At 40.6% G+C, this 8,690-nt stretch overlaps 1 pseudogene; it reads left to right on the top strand.

Annotated features, from left to right (window-relative positions):
• The first annotated feature begins 6,163 nt into the window (after window positions 1–6,163).
• On the top strand, window positions 6,164–7,469 carry LOC147434527 (uncharacterized; annotated as a pseudogene).
• Window positions 7,470–8,690: the final 1,221 nt, after the last annotated feature.

The raw sequence follows: 8,690 nt of genomic DNA, 5'->3' as shown, positions 1-8,690 counted from the left end.
CACACCACTTGTAATTAAGGGTTGAAAGCACAATTTCAAGAAGAACAAGGGTGGACACACTCATGATATTCCTCGCCATCAACTCCCATCTCTCCATTATGCCTCCTACGATCTTGTCCCCTTCTCATTTTCCTGCCATACGCTACCTATTGTATTCATCTTTTGCAAGCAATCAACACACTCCATCTTGGTGCCATACTTTGTGTTGCTTTGGATACATCTCATTGTGAGTATGCTATATGCTTGTTCCTTGCCTTTTTTTCTGCTTATGTAAAGGTGTGCGGATTCGCCACCATACACATACACTCTCTCTCTCTCCCTCTCATATTCCTATCTTCTTGCTACTTCCATCTTGAGGTGTGCGGATTCGCCACCTCTTGTATGATAAGTGAGCATACTCGAAAGTTTCCCCTACCTCATTATCTTCCTTACTAACATGCACGAGTAGCAAGCCCATTCTCACTCATTCACCACTCCTCTCACCTTATTCTCCGACCACCCCATTCCACATTTGGGTGTGGATCTTGAAATTGTTTTCCATGGCATGCTTCATTGTGTATATGTATGCGACCTAGCCGCATATCTTGCTAGGTGGTGCCCCTATTGTGTATCCCCCATGATGAGGCCATTGTGCATAGTCTTGGTGTAGAGGCCACCGGGTCTATTTTTCACTTCCGCCTCTCACTTCAATCAAGCAACGATACAGGAGCTTCAAAGACCATTACATTGCTTAGCATAGGAAGCCTCGCCAACAAATGCCAATAAGCAAATTGCTTATACCCACATCTTGCACAACATAAATCTTTTCCATGCATTGATTGTGTATGCATAATAGGGCTACATTACAAGGCCTGCATAGGCACAACTTTTAATTGCACAAGCACAACACATACCCTTTGAGATACCCTGTCGTAAAGGATGACTCCAAATAGGAAGGGGGGACGCATTCTGAATGCGGACCTAATATTATGACTATTAGAAGGCAATGTTTTGTGAGATGCATTGTTTTTTGCATTTTATTGTGATAATTTTTTGACGAAATTTAGAGTATATGCCCTCATAGAAGTGTTACAGAGGAGTATGGGGACAAAATCCATATATGAGCCCCTAGGGACATGTGTATAGTGTACATAGCATTTAGATTTCTATTTGAATGATTTTTCTTTTGTTAAGTTTTTTTTGAGATTTTCTTTGTTTATTATTAAGAAAAAATAAAAAATCCATAATCCACATGAAGAAAAGACTGACGAGAGGCCTGAGCACTACAACGAAAAGAAGGTACAGGGAAACAATGAAACTTCACGAGGCATGTCTCAGCAGCCACTACAACAGCCGAAGAACTTGTCACAAAGCAGTGTCAACATGCAACCGACAAGTCATACAAGTCAAAGTCGAGTAGCTAAGCCACAAAATGAGTGAGGTGTTAGTCCTAAAGCTTTAAGTAATATTCTATGTGGTCTAAGCGTCTTAGCTATTCTAGGTACTGCTCAAGTTGGAAGAGTTGAGCATATTTACGTTGTGTCGCTCATGCTGGTATAGGTGAGCAAAAGAGTCGAAGTCTAGTTTAGGTATATAAACCTTCTCACATTATGATACAATGAGTCAATCCCATGTCATGTGTTAGTTTCATTCTATTTTTGTGACTAGTGTCTAGATGCATCCACTGATGTGCCTCTTGAAGGTGGGTAGTGCTTTGGTGACACTTTTTGCAGTGATGATGAAGGATAGATGGTTTTCGGATGCAACTATGTGCACGATCCATCGGATTCCCAGGTGTACTTCTTCCCTTTGTTTTGGCCTTCCACATTTTTTGTGTTGTTGCATGATTTTCATTGTAGTATGCTAGGAATGCATTGCAATTATGGTGTTGTTACTTGTTGTCAATCTAGATGCTCTTAGGTTTTTAGACCTCTAGTACCTTCTATGCTTCACCACCTCGAATTTTATTTTATTAGTCTGGCTTAAGTAGGTGTCATGACCTTAGGCTACACTTGGTAACTTTATTTGCTGGTTGTAATTGGTAAATTTTTTATTAATGGTAGTGTCCCTTGTGGTGTTTTTGGTTATGAGTTTCTAGTTTATCTCTAGCAAATGTCACATCATTGGTGCATTAAAGGAAATGAAAGTAGTGATGCCTGAGCTTTATGCTTAAGTTGGTACTCAAGAGCTTGAGTCTCCCAGCTACTTTTGGCACATTTACTCACTTAGCACGACCGTTGTTCTATTTTCCAAGCTGGTATGAATACTACAACGTCACAAAAAGAAAGAGTCTTGTGCTCCCAGCTATCTTGTGGGTGCTCCCATACGAGCTTACCCCTGGCAAATATGTCCATAAAACAAATTACACTTCACTCAAATGCCAAAATTGAGTCGTGGATGGATGCCAAGAGTTGGCACGGTTACTATGGTTTTGTATTGCTTATGTGCTGCCGAAATGCTGTCAAAGATTTCCATGGGGAAAACATGTGTTCATTTAGTTGAATGGTAGAGACCCTGCATGGATGCTTTGATGACTTGATGATATTGGTTGTGCATTGGGTTATGTTTTCATTATGTACACATTCTTATGGTTCTTATGACAGCTTCTCTCCGAGAAGGGTGACCTACGTGGCAACTTGGTAGGGGGTCGATGGCCTATACCATTTGTACATAGGGGGTCATGCCTAGTCTCATATGAATAAGGGCTCACTAGTGGCTAGTCGTAGGGGGTCATCGCGACCTACGGCCTACCCATGGTCTTGCCTTGGGCCCAACGCATAGGGGGATATACATATCCTACATGGCTTGTCCAAAACACCCGATCGACGTACTGACTGAAGGAGAAGCGTACTCTTCTCAAACCGGTATGGTTGGTGTTGATATCCTACCACCTGCTAGTATTTTGGAATCCAATTGGAGCTCCGGCTCATGGAGGGCCGCAAAGGTCTGTGGAGACGTCAAGTTGGACCCTGTTGAAGTGAGATTCTCTTCAATCTGTAGTAGGAGCGGATGGGATGGGTGGACCTGGAGAGAGCCCACATCAGGTCCGAGTGCTTCTACAAATGCAAAGTGTTTTGGTAGTTGAGTTATGATTTTTTTTATCATCATCAATACAATGGAATGACTCATATTTACGTGGGGGGTTGTAATTGTATCATTCTCTCTCTCTCTCTCTCTCTCTCTCTCTCTCTCTCTCTCTCTCTCTCTCTCTCTCTCTCTCTCTCTCTCTCTCTCTCTCTCTCTCTCTCTCTCTCTCTCTCTCTCTCTCTCTCTCTCTCTCTCTCTCTCTCTCAGCCATAACTTAGACCTACACACTTTCCTCTCCCAGCCAAAGTGTGGGCTCTCCATTGCGACTCTCATCACTACAATTTTGGAGCATCGAGAGTCACTCATCAGCCATACACATACTACATCACATGTAACTTTGGTCCCATAGGTCATATTTGACCTCCGAGGACGATAATAAAATCTATCTATCTATCTATCTATCTATCTCTCTCTCTCTCTCTCTCTCTCTCTCTCTCTCTCTCTCTCTCTCTCTCTCTCTCTCTCTCTCTCTCTCTCTCTCTCTCTCTCTCTCTCTCTCTCTCTCTTTCTCCTTCTTGTGTCTCAGCATCACTCATTCAGGGGTGGCACTAGACGTTAGGTGCCTCTGGGTGCAGTCAGGCTCATGGATTAAATACCATGCTATGTCAGGCGCAAGAATCCTCCTCCCCAATCATTTTATTTTATTGCTTCCGCACTCTGATGTAATATTGTAAAGAATATGTTGAAAAGGCTCAAGAATTGTACATTTTGTATGGGCCCTTGGGGAGGGGATCTCTCACTTATGATCATTTGATTTTAGCATACCAATCACAATCTCATTAGCTTGTTAGGCATCCTCATGTCTGGAATCATCCACGGATCCTACTTTCTTTTGGAGTATTTAATTTCATAAGTTTTATACAAGTTTTCTCAGTTATTGTTATGTTGAGCAATTACATTTGCCAACGGTTGTATGTGGCTGATCACCCTTACTTTTCTTGATTTATTTTAATCAATTGAGGACAATTGCTCCTCCACTTTGGGGCACGTTATGAAATTATGTATTTTGTGGATTAATTAATTGATTTTCTATTTGCCGTATGATAGTGACTTGTTGAACACACACCTGGACAACACTGGTCGCATCATACCTAGCAGATGGGATGAAGATAATATTATTGTGATTTATGGTGCAGCGGATCAATGACCAAAATAACGAGAGTAGCAGAAGGCATGCAAAACCACAAGACGCATCATGAGTCGATGCGATACACAATTTATCTATTGTAGTGGGATTTGCCAATTTTGTACAAATTGTACACAAAGCGTGAATTAATTCAAGATTATGGTTATCAAAGTAGTTGAAAAGAAATGATTGAAAGCATTGTGGTTAAAAAGGAATGGTTGAAACCCAACGTGGATTGTACACCGCTATTTTTGAGCACACAAGAACTAAATCCATAAGTACGTGCATTACGTGCATGTGGGAGGTGCTCACACATGCACGGGGGGAGATTGCACCCAATCGCATTGTCTCTCTCTCTTTTTCTATTTTTGTGCATGTATTCTATTAATTTTTCCTATCTCTGCTCTCTTCAGCGTGCCCGACCAATTCTGCAACAGTTCTATTTTCATGCGCACGCGTGTGTCTGCACATTGCACACTACGATCCCATCACAGTGGTACCTCTTGATCTATTCCCAAGCATTGAGTGAGCAACCTATATCCCTAAAACAAAACATATATCACAATTAATGATGATTGTCAAGTGCATTTTGATGTTTGCATCTCAGACAATAAATTGTTGCTGCAATTATAGATAGCAGCACTGTGGTTGATAATCTTTGTGGTTAAATGTATTGCCAAAAATCTGTGTATTAAGCCTTTGCAAGGGTCGTGTGAGGTTTTTTGAAGGTGGCTAGTACCGAGGGTGCATACAAATTTGGTGGATTAGGTATTGGAGGGTTCCTTTGACATCCCCATTATTGACTACAAGCTTAGAATGTATGTTATGTGGATAGTATGATGATCATTAGATGTATTTGGAGGTCAAAAAGAGGACCTTGTAAGAAAAAAGGAATTTGTAACATTCTCTCTCCAAAAAAAATATGAAAAGAGTCACAAAAATGCCCTTTTCCATGGAATAAAAAAGTATTCTTCACTAGCCAATTGAGCACGTAACATCTTAACTACCTGCACTGGATAACAACAACATGAAATTGAACATTTGAAAATCTGAAATCCCTTGCCACAAGTTGCTCCCGCTCTCCTTTTCAATGGCTCTCTACTTAGCTTTTCTCATTGCAAGATACACAACTTGTTCTCTATACGCAATGCCAAACTCCCATGTGTCTGTGAGCAATGCCAAGCATCATCTTCACATTGACCTTGAAGCTTATCATGCTCCAGCACAAAAACAACGTGGTGGTCACCTTATATCAACAACTCAAAGGAATGCCCTTAGATGTTGTGGAGCAAAGAATGTAGACATATGGTGTGATGGATCCATCTACCCTCAGGATCCTCAAACCTGCAGTCATCCACCATTCTCAAGCCCAACTTCTCTTCTAAAATTTGTTGGAGATGGCCATACAGGTTTGTTGGGCTACTGCAAATCAATATCAGCACCCCACCAGTTGATGTAGGAATAGCCAATGCACAAAACACCCAAATCCCTCGCTTAATAGACCTATGCAAGGAGCAAGAAGCCAAGATTAAGCAACAAGAACAGGAGATTAAGGGGCTACAATAGCAAGTGAAATAATATAGAAAGAAGGAAACAACTCTTGGACCTCGTCAAAGGAAGCAAAAGTTGCGGAACGTAGAGGATGTTAAGGTTGGTTCAAGAGCCCTCAAGAAAAGGATCAAAGCAATATAGTAAGCTTTTTTGAACTTAAGTACCTTGTCCCATTGTCCTTAAGTACCTTTAGTAATGTTGATTCTTTGTAATTTGGGGTCCTGGTGTAGGGTTGTATTGCAACCTGATAAGGAGAACATCAACTCAAATAGTAACCCAACAAAGCAGATAAAACCTTTGGTTAGCTCGAAGGTTGCAAAAGAACTATTGCAGGAGCAGAAGTTCAAGGTTTTTCAGAAAGATGTGGTAGATCAATTTATTAGCTAGAACACCATATCCATTGAGAATGTAAAGAGTGCTATGGATGAATTTGGCATTAGCCAGAAAGGATATGCCTTCTTGCAGAAGACAGTGATAACTACAATCAAGGCTAAAGGTATCACTCCAAAACTATCGCCAACTACAACAGATGTTTGGAGGCTTCGACATAGACTTAACAAGAAGCAAAATGACTATGTGGGATCCCCATACCACAATACAAACAAATACAAAGGGAAACAATGTACTGTCAAGTATGGTGAACATAAACAACATCTTCATGGACTTGGAGCCTATTATAGAGACGGATAGTGGAGTTCTACAATATCACCCATGCCAAAACAAAGGGTGTTTTGAACTTTGTTTTAAAGATGGATGACTGTGAGATCCTCAATGAGAAGAAGATGGAAAGGGTAGCCATAACTTTAATGGACAGAGCAATGGATAACATGTCGAAGTATGATCTTCTTTATTTTTTTGAACAGTCTGAGATGAATCATTGGTGGCTTGGGTGCTTTCTTGTATGTTCTTTTATCTCTTGTATGTCATATGTGCATCCTGTTACAATAACATCATCTATTATCAGTCTTATTACTCTTGTTTTGGTGTAGGTTTTAAAAGAAGACCATGATATCTTGCACTAGATATTTCAGTAAACTCCCATTCTTGATCATTTATAAGTGGGCAGAGGGGAGGGAAAATAAATCTTGATGTTGGAGATAGCGGCACCTTCTAGGTTGTCTGGCACTTGGCATCTGACTTGAAGACACTAAAGTGTTTGTGCAATTGCAACAAAGGAGCCATGACCTTACCATGCTTGTACTGCATGGAACCATCCAAAATCATTAACCGCAAGTGGTGGACCAAGCTGCCAAACTGGCATTTGCTGGATAAGAGCTTCCAACCTATTTTTGTTATACCACTGACTAATGTTACATTTGCACTTTGCATGCTTTGTGTCGAGTCATAGATAAATTGATCAACCTCTACGTGGGTTTTTTATGGAAGATAAAAAACACGATAGAATGTAGTGATGGGATTATAGCTATTGAGAGGATGTTGTCAAACATGCAGCTTCATGGAGGAAATGTTTAAATTCAGCAGGACCAAAAGCTCTCAACCAATGAGAAGGATCTACGAAGAGAAGTTAAAGTAGGTGGTGTGAAGTCAAGCCGTTTTTTGTCATGCCCAATAAGCAAAACAATCAATAAGCAAAGAACCAATCACATAAGTAGGATAGTATGAGCAATGGAGGAAACTTCACAATACAATTAAGGACCATGAGGCTAAATCTAGAAATGTAAAAGAGGAGGTGTGGCATGCAGTGGACAATATCTTTGAAATGTGAGACAAGGAGTCATGGACAACTGCCGATTGTAAAAAGTTTCAATCACACCTTTAACAATGCAAAAAACACTTTGAAGCAGCTTGGATAGACAACAACATAACACAGTACATGGTACACTACCAAACATGGCATTCATCATGGTATACAAAATGTGTGTATAAGAATTGTTATTGTTCTATGGCAGCACATCATCTATCACCATGTACCATTCTTTATACAAAAGTATGGTGATCCAAGCATATGGAGGACACAAGGTATGGAGAAGTCGCATTATATGAAACGCAATGCATACTTCAGACATACTCAACATGGTGGTGGTAGCCACAAAGGAAATAGCTTTTGTGAACTCTACGATCATCAAAGATAATGCAAGCAATAAGGGAAGTCCAATCAAACACGGAAAAGAAGACTCAAGCATTTAGAAACTCAAATGCTCTTCAAGCACAACAAAGATGGAGAGAGGGACGCCACTTCATTAACCATCGGTGGGTGAAGGAATCATAGAGGGATGCACTATAATAGAGGGAGGCATCATAGAGGGTGAACATGTTCTTTCTTTCTAAGAGGCAAACTAGGCTAGAAGTAGCCACACCCTCACAGACTAGCAATTTTGATGGGGAATAAATTGGCAAACTATTAAAGCCAGTAACTTGATCCAACACCTCCCTAATGCTACACGATATTGCATCTGGATCCAAAAAATCAGTCGGTCCAAGTATAGGACGATGCTTGTCAAGGGGGACCAGTGCATCCTTGTACAAGAAAGATGAAATGCTTGGTGCATGTGGTGGAAAAGTACTAGGCATCAGTGCTTATAGGGGAAGTGGCATTTCTATATGTATGCCACTATCCTTATTTGTATGAGGATTTTCCTCTGCCGATGGTGTTGTGAAATCTATTAAGCGTTTCTTGGATACTCAAGCAAAAATTGCCTGTGTTGATACGCTCGCGATTTTCAATCTCCCAGCAGTACTAAGCTCAGGGTCCACAGAGACTACTTTTTTCCTAGAGCGCCTAAGACCTGCCAAAACATTTCTTGGTGTACGTGTCATAAAAAAAGTGTGCTCTTTGATGCGTATTGGCTTCATATGGGATCAAGAAATTTATAATGCGTGTTGAAGACCAAAGCTAAAAAATAGTATTATCCCGAGCTCAAATAGAGAGCTCCATTGTACGCCTTGACGCGTATCAAATTGTTTTTTTATTAACCGCAGCTTAATG

Source organism: Adiantum capillus-veneris, chromosome 19, assembly GCF_014529385.1.
Source record: "Adiantum capillus-veneris isolate H3 chromosome 19, ASM1452938v2, whole genome shotgun sequence".
Lineage (NCBI taxonomy): Eukaryota > Viridiplantae > Streptophyta > Polypodiopsida > Polypodiales > Pteridaceae > Adiantum > Adiantum capillus-veneris.
The sequence above is the reverse complement of the archived record's forward strand: the minus strand, read 5'-3'. Positions and strand labels throughout refer to the sequence as shown.